Below are 14336 nucleotides of genomic sequence, written 5' to 3' on the forward strand. Positions count from 1 at the left end.
AATCCTCACACTTTGATGAACTCGCTCAAATGAAAATATTGACCAGAACTAATTACAGCGGATCAATATGTTGGGTTTTTTTTTTCATCTTTAGTCAACCTCAATGAAAGTGTATTTAAAGTGGCGAATGTGCTTATATGGATACTGAATACGTCATCATCGTGTCAGGCAACGGAACTGTTCGGGCCAAGTTAAACAACAACAACAACAACAACAACAACAACAGCGTAAAGACACACTAGTCAATACCAAATACATACAGTAAAACGTATATACGGTTTGTTTATTTATTACATTTAAAACAACAAAACCAATACTACTATTACTACAACTTATCTTAATAATACTAATAATAATAATATTAAGAGTAACACAAAACAAAAACACACTAAGACACAATAATATATATATATAATCTGTTATATATAGTAGATTATATATAATCTATTATATATTTTTCTTAAACTCCAAATGAGTTTGTAATTATTAAAAAAAAAACCTTTTTATTGTTTTAAAAAGGACATCACGATATCTCAAAGTGCAGTGAGTAATACCTGATCAGGATTTCGATATTATATCAACACATCGTTCTGTCATCATGAGAGTTCGTTTATTTTCTGCTGCAGTTTGCAGAGTGTCCAGCAGGAGGCGGTGTGTGTATACAGGTGACAGAGCTTAGTGAGTCTGAAATAAAAACATTTTTTGTTAGTAGATTTAGATTCAAATTCACAAAACTGAGGTCACATGGGCCTGAAGCAGAGGGAGGAACATCGGACATTGGAAAAATCTAAATAAATCTAAATCTGAACAAGCAATACAAAATAGTGACATATGCCAAACACATATGGTGACACCCAATTCCACCCCAAAAATTACTGATGTTTCTGTGTGAACAGTAACCTGGGGAAGGTTTTATGCAGCATCATAAATTTCAGACTTCCTTATGAAACACGGTGTCTTGAGTAAACGTCAAATTGGACCATATCCATGGAGGGATGCACAGGAGGAGGAGGTGGAGGAAGAGGAGGAGAAGGAGGGGGAGGATTGCAACACTGCATACTTCAAATAAATACTTGTTTTATTTGAAATGTTATCTATTACTTACAGGAAGGATTTTATACAATAAACGTATTGCAGGAGGAGGGGGGGTAAGGATAAGGATTAAACAATGTGAATTAGGAGGAAGGAGAAACCATTTAACAAATAAATAGTTGGAGATGAAGTGAATTTTCTAGCCATTATTCTCTGAACCATTTCATGTACCTCATACCAAAAAGAGTTTTCTTACAGTCCCAGAATCGATGCATCCTATGTCTGATTTACGTTTAAAATCCAGCTGAGATCCATTTGGGAACACGTTATGGAGGCATACTGGGGTGAGATATGTTCTGTATATGAATTAAAGTTTTGTTGATTTATGAAAAACCCCCTCACATTTAGAGAGCCACTCATCATCAGTGCATGATTGGCCCATATCCCTTTCCCAAAGCTTTCTCAGAGGATTTAAAGGTGAAGAGGTTTCTGATAACAGGGAGCCATACAGATAGGAGATCCTACCCTTCAGCGCTCTCGGGAGAAGGAAACGATTCTAAACATCTGACAGTTCCCAGAGGATTTTCCCCTGTCTCATTTCAGATTGAATAAAGTGGAGTAGAAATCTGAAAAAATCTGTTTTAGGAAGTTAGTAATCCATTCTCAGTGTCTTGAAACATTTGAGAACATTATCTGTAAATACATAAAGACATAGCCTTTTCTATACAGACATAGCCCAGGTCTGAAGGCCAGTATTGGCTAAGGAAGCAGGGTCAGGGTTCAAGGTGTTGGGGATTGCATGGTCAAGCTCCTGGGCAGACTGAAATGTTTTCTGATATCCTCCCAAGCCAAAAGGGGGTGCTACCGCTTGGATCTCCCCAAAGTTATTAATGAATGGGAGAGATGGGAGCACATGCAAAGTATTCCATACTGACCCTCTGGGAATTGTTATCATTTAAAAACCATCTAAGCATTTGTTTAATCTGAGCAGCCTGTAGTGAACCAGCACTGTGCTACGTCTCAACTGATTGCACCATATTTTATGTATAATCATTTTTATTCATAACTGTTTTAATTCATTTTAATCATTTTAAAATGTTTAAATTCCTTGCTTTTATTGTTGTGATATTCTTGATGACTATTTTAATCCTCTTTATATGTAAAGCACGTTGAATTATCATCGGATATAAAATGTGCTATAGAAATAAACCTTGCCTTGCCAAATTAACTTACCAGTAGCTGCATTCAGACCCTTAACACAAATGATGATTCAAATAACAGAGTATTCACTGAAATAAATAAAGTAAACGGAGGAGCGCATTCATTTTGATTGTGTTCATTCTTCAAAGAAGTTGGTAAAGAGGTCCAGCTGTTCATATCCTGCTTCAGTCTTGCCATTAAGGGTAAGAACAAATCCTTTAAATCAGGGGTCATGTGTATGCCCAAATACAGAAACCCAGAGTAAAAAGGACATTGTAATTGAACATTTTGGGGAGTGTATAAAAACATGGCCTGGAAAGTTTATTTTATATCCACTAGACTGATTATACTGATTAATTGTCTCCAACACACCAGAACCATTGATCATCGTGGTTGCTTCACAGGTAAAGTAGAACATCATCTGTATTTCATGATAGACGGTGTTCCACCCCCCCTGCCCTCATCCCTCAGATGCCATTCTGCATGCGAATACTTTCTGCCAAGGTTCAATGAATAAGGTGACAGGGGACAACCCTGAAGCCATCCTCTTTGAACTGAAAATCTACATGATAATCAGCCATTAGTATTGACCACAGCTGTTGAATCAGAGTAAAGAAGTCTGACTAGTCTAACGTAGTTAGAGCCCAAATTGAATTTGTCCAACACTGGACACTGTCAAATGCTTTCTCTGCACCCAGAGATATTATAGCAGCCGGGTCACCATCTGTAGTCAACTGATGTATTATATTCAAGAGACGACGCAGGTCGTCCGAACCATAGAGAGATCGAACAAATCCGGTTTGGTCAGGTTTAACGATCTTAGGCAGGATTCTCTCCAGACGTCGGGCTAAGACTTTGGCCACAATTTTCAGGTCGACGTTAAGTAAACTGATTGGGCGATATGAGGCACAGTCTAATGGGTTCTTTCCTTTTTTGAGGATCACGTCTTCCAGGAACTTGGAGTCTTCCAAAAGGTTAACTACTGGCATGAAAATTAAAGACAGCTCATGCCAAAATTTTTATAGAATTCCAGAGGAACCCACCTGGTGACTTATTTTACTTTATTGTCCCTTTAAAGGCAATTCTTTCTGTTGACAGCAGTACACATACATACATACAGCAGCAACACAACACACGTTTATAAGAAGTCATTTAAAAACATGATTGCAGCAGGAACAAAGGAGTTCTTATATTTATTTGATTGACACAAAGGGAATTTAAATCTCTGGCCAGATGGAAACGGTTGGAATCCGGTACACAATGGATGGGTGGCATCAGAAAGGACTAACTGGCCCTTCTTAGTCACCTTATGTTTGTAAATAAGTGGAATATTCCTTAAATCAGCCCCCCCCCTTTCTAACTGCACATCTATACTGTTCAACTTACCCCTGTTCCTTATATCCAAGTTGCCATAGCAACAAATAATGAAAACATTTTTAAACAGATTTAATAAAACATGTAAAACATCTTCATAAAAGAAACATACATATGAAAAGTTCGAAGTTACCTCAGAAAATACATACATTGAAGAGCTTTCCCTCTTATAAAATCAGTGTTTTGTCTCAAATTTTAATTTATTATCAAATACAGTGCCTAAATATGTGTACTCCTTGACCACTCCTCAGCTGTTATTGAGTCGGTTCTGTGCTCTTCTATAACTGTGTGGTTTGGGTCAGCCAGCAAATCAGATATAAGAAGACTGAAATGGACAGTTAGGACAGCAGAAAGGGTCAATGATGTACACCTGCCCAATCTTCAGGATGAAGAAACAAGTGAGTGAAGAAACAAGCAGGTAACATCATCACAGAGCCCTCTCACCCCGGGCAGGTAACATCATCACAGAGCCCTCTCACCCCGGGCAGGTAACATCATCACAGAGCCCTCTCACCCCGGGCAGGTAACATCATCACAGAGCCCTCTCACCCCGGGCAGGTAACATCATCACAGAGCCCTCTCACCCCGGGCAGGTAACATCATCACAGAGCCCTCTCACCCCGGGCAGGTAACCTCATCACAGAGCCCTCTCACCCCGGGCAGGTAACCTCATCACAGAGCCCTCTCACCCCGGGCAGGTAACCTCATCACAGAGCCCTCTCACCCTGAGCACAATCTGTCTGCACTTCTCCCTCTGTTCCAGATTCATACACACTATTATTATTTATTAATCTTACTATTTAAATGTTTTCTGTTCTCATGCCAGATATATGTATATGTATATATGCAATCATCAGTATATAAAGAAAACAAAAGATGGGACAAAACACAACCCTGTGGGATCCCATCAACACACTCTTTGGGATCAACTAACCAACACACAATATTTAAATCTAAATAAACATTTTTGACAAGTTTCTTTACCAGAATATGGGTCTGAATACAATCAAAAGCAGAAGAAAAATCAATAAAAAGCAAACGCACATAATTATTTGTACCTTCCACATGTTTTATTGAGTAATGTACAAGAGGCATCTTCCACTCCTCTTCCTGATCTATAGGTAAACTGCACAGGATCAAGTGCTGAGGGTGGGGAGGCTAAAATCCACTTCATAACTATATTTTTCAAAAGATTTCATAACCAGAGATGTGAGTACAACAAGCCTCTAACACCAGCTAACGGTCACTCAACACCAGCTCCATCACCAAGAAAGCCCAGCAGCACCTCTACTTCCTGTGGAGGCTGAGGAAAGCCCATCTCCCTCCCCCCATCCTGACTGTGTTCTACAGAGGGACCATGGAGAGCGTCCTGAGCAGCTGCATCACTGCCTGGTTTGGGAACTGGACCGTCTCAGATCACAAGACCCTTCAGGGGATAGTGAGGACAGACACACACCCCTCACACACCCCACACACCCCACACACACTCTTACACACCCCACACACCCCTCACACACACTCTTACACACCCCACACACACACCCCTCACACACACTCTTACACACCCCACACACCCCTCACACACACACTTACACACCCCACACACCCCTCACACACACTCTTACACACCCCACACACCCCTCACACACACTCTTACACACCCCACACACCCCTCACACACACTCTTACACACCCCACACACACTCTTACACACCCCACACACCCCTCACACACACTCTTACACACCCCACACACACTCTTACACACCCCACACACCCCTCACACACACTCTTACACACCCCACACACCCCTCACACACACTCTTACACACCCCACACACCCCTCACACACTCTTCACCCTCCTGCCATCTGGAAAGAGGTACCGGAGCATTCGGGCCTCACAACCAGACTGTGTAACAGTTTCTTTCCTCAAGCCATCAGGTTCCTCAACACCCGGGACTGAACTGTTCTACACTCTCACACACACACACACACACACACTCTCACTCAGGAGTGAACTGTTCTACACTCTCACACACACACACACACACACACACACACTCTCACTCAGGAGTGAACTGTTCTACACTCTCACACACACACACACACACTCTCACTCAGGCCTGAACTGTATATTAACTCTCTGTCTCTCTCACACACAGATACACACACACTCTCTCTTGACTGTGTGGACACACAGACACACACACACACATAATTTATACTGTTCATTACTTACTGCACTACCTCTACCTGTCATCCGCTGCTATAGTTATATTTATGTTTATTCTATTTGCACTACCTCAACCGCTGCTGTGTATTTTTGCACAATATTTTTGCACAATACTTTTTTTTTTTTTTTTACATCATTTCACTTTATCTATTTTATTTCACGTACATTCCAGTACACATGTGCTTTTATTTCTTTTCTGCGCTAAGTGTCCTGTGTTCTTTTGTGTTGTCTTTCTTGTATTTATTGTCTTTTTGCACTGTCTTGTCTATGCTCTGTTTGCACCTAGCTGCACACTGTGCACTTTACGTGGCTAAGACAAACTTCTGTCCTAGCTCTGTGGTGTTGTTTGTTGTTTTGTGTTGAACTTGTTGTTGTATGTTTCTGTAGCACCAGGTCCTGGAGAAACGTTGTTTCATTTCACTATGTACTGCGCCAGCTATATGTGGTTGAAATGACAATAAAAGCTTCTTGAATCTTGAAATCTTGAAAAGGATGTTCTTTCATTTGATTCTGGGACTGAAACAGGCTGAGTGCTAATATTTATGCTCACTGCTGTAGTTATTAAAAACTGCTCAAACTGCTAAAGCACTGAACCTGCTGTAAAATCTCCATGTGCTCTATGTAGATAAGTGAGGAGAGGAGAAGTAGCAGATGTGGACCTGCTGGAGTGTCCACTCCGGACCCCGGATCTGACCAGAGACAGCGGTGTTTCAGAGACATTTTGGACCTGGTTCTTCAGCTGAGTGATGAGTACGCTCTATCTCTGACTCTCAGTAACGTTTTATTCAGTTTTATTTACACTTGAAGAAATGATTAGATGCTGATTTTCTCTCTCTCTCTCTGTGTGTGTGTGTTTAAAGGGAATGGAAAGCCGTGAGCAGGGGCATGTCGAAGAAGGTAAGAGTGTGAGAATAAGGAATAATGATGAGGATGTAAATATGAGAATGAGTGATTGATCTGAATAATGAAGAGATGAATCAGTGTATTGTGTAATATTCTATTGGTTTTATTGATGTGAGAAACAGTCAGATTCAGTCATGTGTGTAAATCTCTACAGTTATTTAGTGTTATTCATTTTTATGTGAAGATAATGGGTTTGAAGGGCAGCAGAGTTCAGGAACTGCTTTCATTTGGTTGGAGATGTTGTAATGTCACTGATCACATTCATATTCAACAAGCTGATCTTCTTTCTTTCACTTCAAAAGGTCTCAAGGTTTGAGTTTGTGGCTGCTTGCACTAAAATTGTGACCACAGTGTCGTCTGCTGTCGTTCGACGTTTAATGATACCTCTCAGTGAAAGCTTCGGGATCGAGGCGATTCTGGAGGCCAACGACAAACTGAAGAAAATGGCAAAGTTGAAATTGAGCAAGTGCTCTTCCTCAGACGCCTCAGCTCAAAGGTAAACTTTACTGATTTCACACTTAATATTCAGAAGGATCAACTTTGCTGCACTGTTTAGTCAACACCTGACCAATCAGAGTCCAGGGTTCAGCAGCTTGGTGGTGGAATTACTAATCACATGGGTTTTCTGTCTTTTATCATCAATTGGCTGTTCATGTGTGTGTTTGGATGTGAAAATAATCTTTATTCTTTTCTGTGTGTTTATGAAGTTCCCCTATGGAGGCGTCTGACTTCATCTGTGAGCTCTCTCAGAGAATCGTCACGGAAATTAAAAGTGCGATGCTGGAGGCGATCCGGAGTATGGCATCAGGACCGAGGCCGAGCTGCTCCGCGAGGGCTTCATCACCTGCAGGAGATCTGATCTCACCAATAGATGATCTCAGCATCGCATGCACTAATGAGATCTGTGAAAGGATCCTGGCTCTGTACCATTCTGAAGAAGGTGTCAGACCTGGAGGAGAGACAAGTTCAAGAACATCACTAAAGTCTCACCAGGAGGTCAATGGGATAATGAAAGGCTTGGAAGAAGTTGACCTTAGCAGGTCCTCTTCCTGGTCTACTGTAAAGTCCTTGATCTCTGAGATTGTGTCTAACATGCCTACTGATGGTGCTTCATCAGCTCCACAGGGTGAGAGACGTTTCAGTGATCAGTTCATGAGCAAAGCAACACAAGTGGTCAGTGAAGTTCTTCAGAAAACGGAGCAAAAACTCGTCGCCTCAGTGTTGCCCCAAACCTCCGTCCCTGCCTCCAGTGAGACAGAACTGAATTTCCTGATGGAGCTGGTCAGGAGCTCCGTCTCCTTAGAGAACATTCAGTCTACCGCTGCTGGACGATTCCTCAATAATGATATCCTGGTGAAGAAGTTATCTTCACACGTTTCCACAAGTTTAATCAGCGAGAAAGGCTCTAGATCCAGCAGAGCATCGTCATTGAGGTCGTCAGTAGATCTGGATCGAGTGGCTTTTGATATCATAAACAGTGTGATCAATGGAGCAGCTCTGGACTTTGGATTGACTGATGTGGAAAACGGAATGGAAGCTTGGGTAGGTAAAGCTCAGATCAGTGATACTGATGCTCACTCAGCTCCCTACTCAATGAGCTCCTCAGGCTTTTCCTCAAAACTCCAAAGTCTCTCTGCTCTTGAAGATCAAAAGAGTGTGCAGCAGGTTGTAGATGCAGAGAGGAAGCCTCTGCCTTCAGCCCAAAACATTCCATACGTTTCTTGCCACATTCTCACTGTGGTGCGTGATCGGCTGAAGGTTTTCTTCACTTCCTCAACTACAAGTGCTGCTGATGATAAAAGGACAGATGCATCAGTGAGCGATGGGGATCGTATCGTTCCCATCCACATCTGTGACGATGGCATGGTTCATGAGCTAACAGAGCCAGACAACCTTTCTCCGGAGGAGATGATACGGCAGCGATCACATGCCATAACAGACACTATTGCAAATCTCCTCCTGAGGAACGTGGCTAAAACAAGAAATGTTGTCCGGAGTGCATCTGATTCTGCTCTGGATAGAGGGAACAGCTCAGTACAATACACCCAGTTTCCTTATGAGCTGGTTTACACGTTTGTAGAGCAGGCCACCAAAACCTTAGTGCAGAATGTGCTAAACGCTGGGTTTAGTGGGGATACCGAAACACAGGGAAGCTGCTCCATGAACAAATCAATCAGCTGTGCATCTACTCCAGCACTCTGGGATCATGAAACTTCCTTGATGTGGTCTCTTAACAATTTGTACCCCAAGTCTTCTCAGCAGGTATCAGCAGGTTCTTCCAGCTTGTTTCCTCGTGCTGCCGTGGAGGAGAATCTGGAACATCAGAACGTCATTGATGAGCAGAACCAACCTGGCCTGAGCTCCCATGTTCAAGGAAGCGATGGAGGCTCCTCACATTCAGCAGCTGAGAATCAGGAGAGGAAAAGGCAGCTTGGATTTCACTTCATTGTGAAGAAGAAAACGGTTGTGATCAGACGTCCTGTTAAGGTATGCAGGACTTTTCCCCCCAAATGTTCTCCCGAGGTTCTGAGATTTTATTTGTAGTTGTTGATAATCGAATGGTTTATTGAACATCAGTTACTGGATTAATCACAGTCTTTAAGGTTGTTAGTTATCTTAGACGTCTAGTTCTGCTTCATGATCTGTTTTAATCTTCTAAATTCTCAGCGTCAGAGGAAGCAGAAGAACCGGCGCAGATCCAGAGTTCCTGTGCAACGCGTCGTCCGGCCGAGCGCGTCCACTCCTACAGATGTCCACTACGGTAAGTCTTTAAAATGAAAGGAAGCTGTGATTTTTGAGGTTTCCTCCACGTGTCCTTTAGTGTAGAACAGGTAGTTCAACCTTCATCAGTTCTCTGTATCCTGATAACAAATGATGATGATCATGTTTGTTTATGAAGTTAGCTAATGATAATGATTTTTAATGAGTGTGATGATCATGTTGAAGAGTTTTAGGTTTTTTCCGTTCCTGCATCGTGTGTCCTGATAATCAGCTAAAACAGCAGGTTTGGTCATTTTGCTGTAACTCTGCTTCTTCTCTTCTGCAGCTTCAGACGGACAATCGAGGACCTCGCGGACGCTCTTCAAGAACACTCACAGAACGCTGGGCAGGATCTTCTCCAACATCTTCAAGACCTTTACCTGCTGCTTTATCCCTGACACCGCTCTGTAAACTGGTCAGAGTGACCATTAACCAAGTTACCATGGTAAAAGGTGGCAGCGACAGGAAAAAATAAAAATAAATAAATGAAACAATTTCCTCTATGTGGAAGTAAGAATGATGTGTGCAGTGAAACAGCCTGATCTGTAATGGAGGAGGCAGACTAGGCACACTACCCTTTAATCATCTTGCCCAGGTTTGTGCATGTGCACCAAGCAAAAGCCAATCATTTGGGAACAGACTGGAACATGGGATAACCTAGGAGAGACATTTCAGACATGGTCCAGAATGGCAGTTTCATTGCAGAGCTGCCAAGTCCTAATGACCTAATAAGGATCTGACGAGAGAACAGGACGAGGGCTCTATTACACAGCCATATCCTCATCAGTAATCACTCCCACTAGCAAGTTTTCTTCCTCTGTGGTGGATATGATGTTTCTCCAGCTCTGCCTCATTACAAACTCCGGACAGTCGGGCTGTAATGTCTTAAGCAGGTGTAGGCAAGGTAGGGAGCAGGATTATAACCACAGTTATGAATATGCATGATTGAAAAGAAAAGCAGATTAACCGATAAACATAGAACAAAATCTGAGCTGTAAAATAAACACTTTAGAAACTTGCGTGGTTTTTGATTGCATTGATCTGATCTAAAAGTATGTCATGATTCTTTGGCAATTATTTATTTTTCTTCATGGTTTGGCTGAATTCCTCTTAATCCTGTTTAAAATTGCTTTCGACATTATGCTTGAATACATGTAATGTTTGCTTAGAAAAGTATCACAATAGCCTGCATAAATCCAGGAAATACATTCACATTACATTTTTTTCCCCTTTGTGTGAAGACAAAAACATCCAGTGAGCAGCAGTCTGATAAGCGGAAATGTTTTTTGATGGTCTCCTTCCCTCCCCACCCGATGCACGACATCCACAGACTCCAACACTGAAGCAGTAACCTCCAAGATGTTGAATCACAACCTCCCTTATGCTCTCACTGAAGTTCTGCTTAATGTAACCGGTGTCGTCTGCCTTGTGTTTTTGATGATGGAATATCCAGGTGGACATCAGCTGATGGTTCGCCTCTTCTTTTAATCTGATAAGACACTATAGTATTTTAGACCGTGTGTATTCGCCCTTTCTCGTTCCTGTAAGATGAATGTAAAGTGCAATGCAATTATCACGTGCTTCGAGTTCACGGAGAGGACAAGAAAGTGAATGAACATAATTTCCATACCGGTTACATCCCAGCGGGCACGTTGATATCAATTTGACGTCAAATATTAGTCAAGACTTGATCAAGATGCTGTATAACATTATTTTAAATTCAGTTTGGAAGGCAATTTCTTCCAGTGGTAATTGGTGGAAAATAGGAAGTTAATCCTACACTGAAATTGATTTTTTATATATGTAGGCCAAAATGTTTGACGCTCAATTAACATCAAATCGATGTCATGTTTTAGACATGAAATTGATGTCATATTGACATCATATTGACATCAATAATCCAGCTGTTTAAATAGCACGTATTTTCTAGCACTCATCTATTACTGGTGACTTTTCTCTTTAATCTCAGTAATATAAATGTTAATGCTGTGTAATTTTTGTAATGTTTTGCCAGTTAATTAATTTATAGTAGTCCTAATTGTTCACAGTGAAAAAAACATTTCCTGTCTGAATAACAATAACAGGCACCCCTACAAATGTGAAATTAATCTAATATTTATCTATTTTTTTATTTCCTGAAATTATTCCTTTTCGCATTGACAAACGCTTTCTCTGCTGTTCACCGCCACACCTGTAGATGGCGCTTTGCAATAGGGGAGGGGTGACGAGATCCAATCGAAGACTCCAGAATCAATCCTAACGAACCCTTTCACTGGACCGTGACCTTGTGTCATGGCTGCAGGCTCGTAGACTCGCGCTGTGTCTTTTATCAGGTCAGTAAATGTGTTGACAACTCATAAAAATGTAGAACATAAATTACGTTGGGCAACTTTTAACACTTAGAAGAAAACGTTTTAATGAAATATGACTCTGTGCAAGGCCGTTTGGTACTGTTTGTGTATGCTATTTTCCCGCCATTTTTATAGCCTGTGGGATGTGAATAGAGGAATTTTCCTTGTTAAGCTGATTTTGTAATGTCGAAGGGGTAATGTTAATTTTGGTGTAATTTTAATTTTATCTTTTGTGTTCGGACTAAGAATGTGTTGGCTGAAAAAATGTTTTCAGGTGTCTCGTTTGGTCAAGATTGGGGGTGCAAACCTTGAGGACTGTGTGAAAAATGTGATGAAAAGGTAAATGAAACTCCATAATACAAGTTTTCTCAGTTGCTTCGGTGCTTTTCTCAGATCAGAATTTCTCAAAACTTCTAGATCAGCTTTCACATCATCTGATCACAGAGTGTTACAGTATATTGACAACTTGGCTAACCATTTTGACCCTCTTGTTCATAAGTATGCGTTAACTGTTCATTCTGATGGCACTGGCATGTTGATTGGCATAATGTACTTGCCTTTAAGACATAAACTAGGGATTTTGCTAAGCATTTTACAGGTACTGTAAAATGGTGCAATGTGCACTAATTAGTAATGAATATCTATTGATTACTATAATATAGTAATCAAGTAATGCAGTTACTGTTGTGCAAATGTTAATGATGAATGAAGTAATGGTGTGAGTTGAGAGAAACTGTACAATAGTCCTCTGATTGAAGGCTGGTCACTTAGTTTTTCTTAGTCACTTTGGTGCATTTCTCGAACTATCCTTAATATTTCCAACCATCATGTGCATTTCTCAAAATAATCCAAACAGCACCACACAATGGATTACATGAAAAAGCTTGTAACATGCTCAAAATGTTTAGTTTATCTCTCAAAAGTAAGTATTTATGCCATTGAACTTTTATATATGCCATACAGATGTTAACAGTACAAACTTACATTACTGTATGTGAGAGATAAAAAATCAAAAAATTCATTGTGCAGTCTGCAGTGTATTGATTGGTTATACTGGAAATTTGCGAGATTGCAATTAACTGAAGTGAATGGCAGCTTGTTAGTGATTATAAAAGGAGCACTCTTCATGCTTTTTTGGCTATACTGTGTGTAATCCATTCAGAAAATGAAAAAAGGTTTGTTTTTCATACTGCTAAGAGGACCAATGTGGTAAATACACATTTTGAGAGCTTCAGGAGTGATATCTGCATTTAATTGCATTGCATATTGTACTAGGCAGTTATGTGTATTTTTGTGTGTAATCTTTTTTTCTTGCAGCTCACCTGTTGACTTTATTTTGCTGGTGCAGCTCACTTGAAAAAATCGTGAGGAACACTCATCTAAGTGGTTTTTAGAGAGTTTTGATTGCTTTGTGGATTGCTAGTACGAGTGATGGTTGCTAAAAATGTTATAATTTATGCTACGTCTTAAAACGAGTGATACAAGTTGCTCTATCTTTATTTAGGTGCTGTACAGCAGTCAGACCCAGTATCATCAGAGGCTGATATAAAAAAAAAAAAAAAAACACACATCAAGAACTGTCTCCAATCTGCTCCTGACAGATATGGGGGTATGGGACGCCAAAAGGGCCGAACAGCAATTGATCTGTGTTCAGATTCAGAATCTTAATTTATCCATAATTATCTATCATTCATATGTCCAAAGTATGTAGTATAGCAACATAGTACAGTATAGAAACCTTCAGGGGATACAAAATCCAGATTATATTTGTATTGTATTTTGAATTGAAGCCTATTAAATAAAATATTTCTTATTTTACTTTTGTCATTATTTTGGTGTTCAAAATAAGACCTGAATATGTGGATGTCAAATTGACGTCAAGTTTTTGACGTCGATTTGATTTGCGTTTTTGACCTGTTTTTTGACAATATTTTGGCGTCAATTTGATGTCGTTTTGACATCAAATTGCCCGCTGGGATTAAGACCTTTTATACGAAGACATCACCTTCTTTGTACCATTCCTCTTCCGACACGCAAACTTTCAAATCATTATTGACTTAAGTGAGTGTTTCAATATCAATTCCTTCATTTTAATTTTATCTTTGCATTCTCTTAACTTTCTCTGCATTTACCTGGTCAGATTTGGCAACGCTAGCAATCATGGCTCTGTATCTGTATTTATTTCCTAATGCTGGACATCTATCTTGTTTCCAAGAGCTTTAATCGCATCCAGTATAACCGAACTGGACACTTCATTTTCCGCTCTCTGTCAGCTTTTTGGGTTTTTTCCCTTTTTGGGGTTTACATGGTGTGGGTGGATCAGAGTCGCTTCCTCGCTCGCTTTTGTTTGAACTTATGGATATGTCCATTGCGTAACAATGTTCCTCCACATCAATTATGATCTCAGTCAACTCGGGGTATGTTTAACGTATGTAATTCGCAGGTGAGAATGGACAATATCTTGTCAAACTGATCAAACTCGT

General features: G+C 40.5%; 1 long non-coding RNA gene across 1 annotated transcript; it reads left to right on the forward strand.

The window, feature by feature from the left end:
- Nucleotides 1–11720: 11720 nt before the first annotated feature.
- On the forward strand, nt 11721–13671 carry LOC131343585 (uncharacterized). The gene is made up of 3 exons (XR_009203153.1): nt 11721–11835; nt 12128–12192; nt 13358–13671. It is a non-coding gene; the product is annotated as an uncharacterized LOC131343585 (long non-coding RNA).
- The last annotated feature ends 665 nt before the right edge of the window (nt 13672–14336 follow it).

This window comes from Hemibagrus wyckioides, linkage group LG02 (assembly GCF_019097595.1).
Source record: "Hemibagrus wyckioides isolate EC202008001 linkage group LG02, SWU_Hwy_1.0, whole genome shotgun sequence".
NCBI classification, from domain to species: domain Eukaryota; kingdom Metazoa; phylum Chordata; class Actinopteri; order Siluriformes; family Bagridae; genus Hemibagrus; species Hemibagrus wyckioides.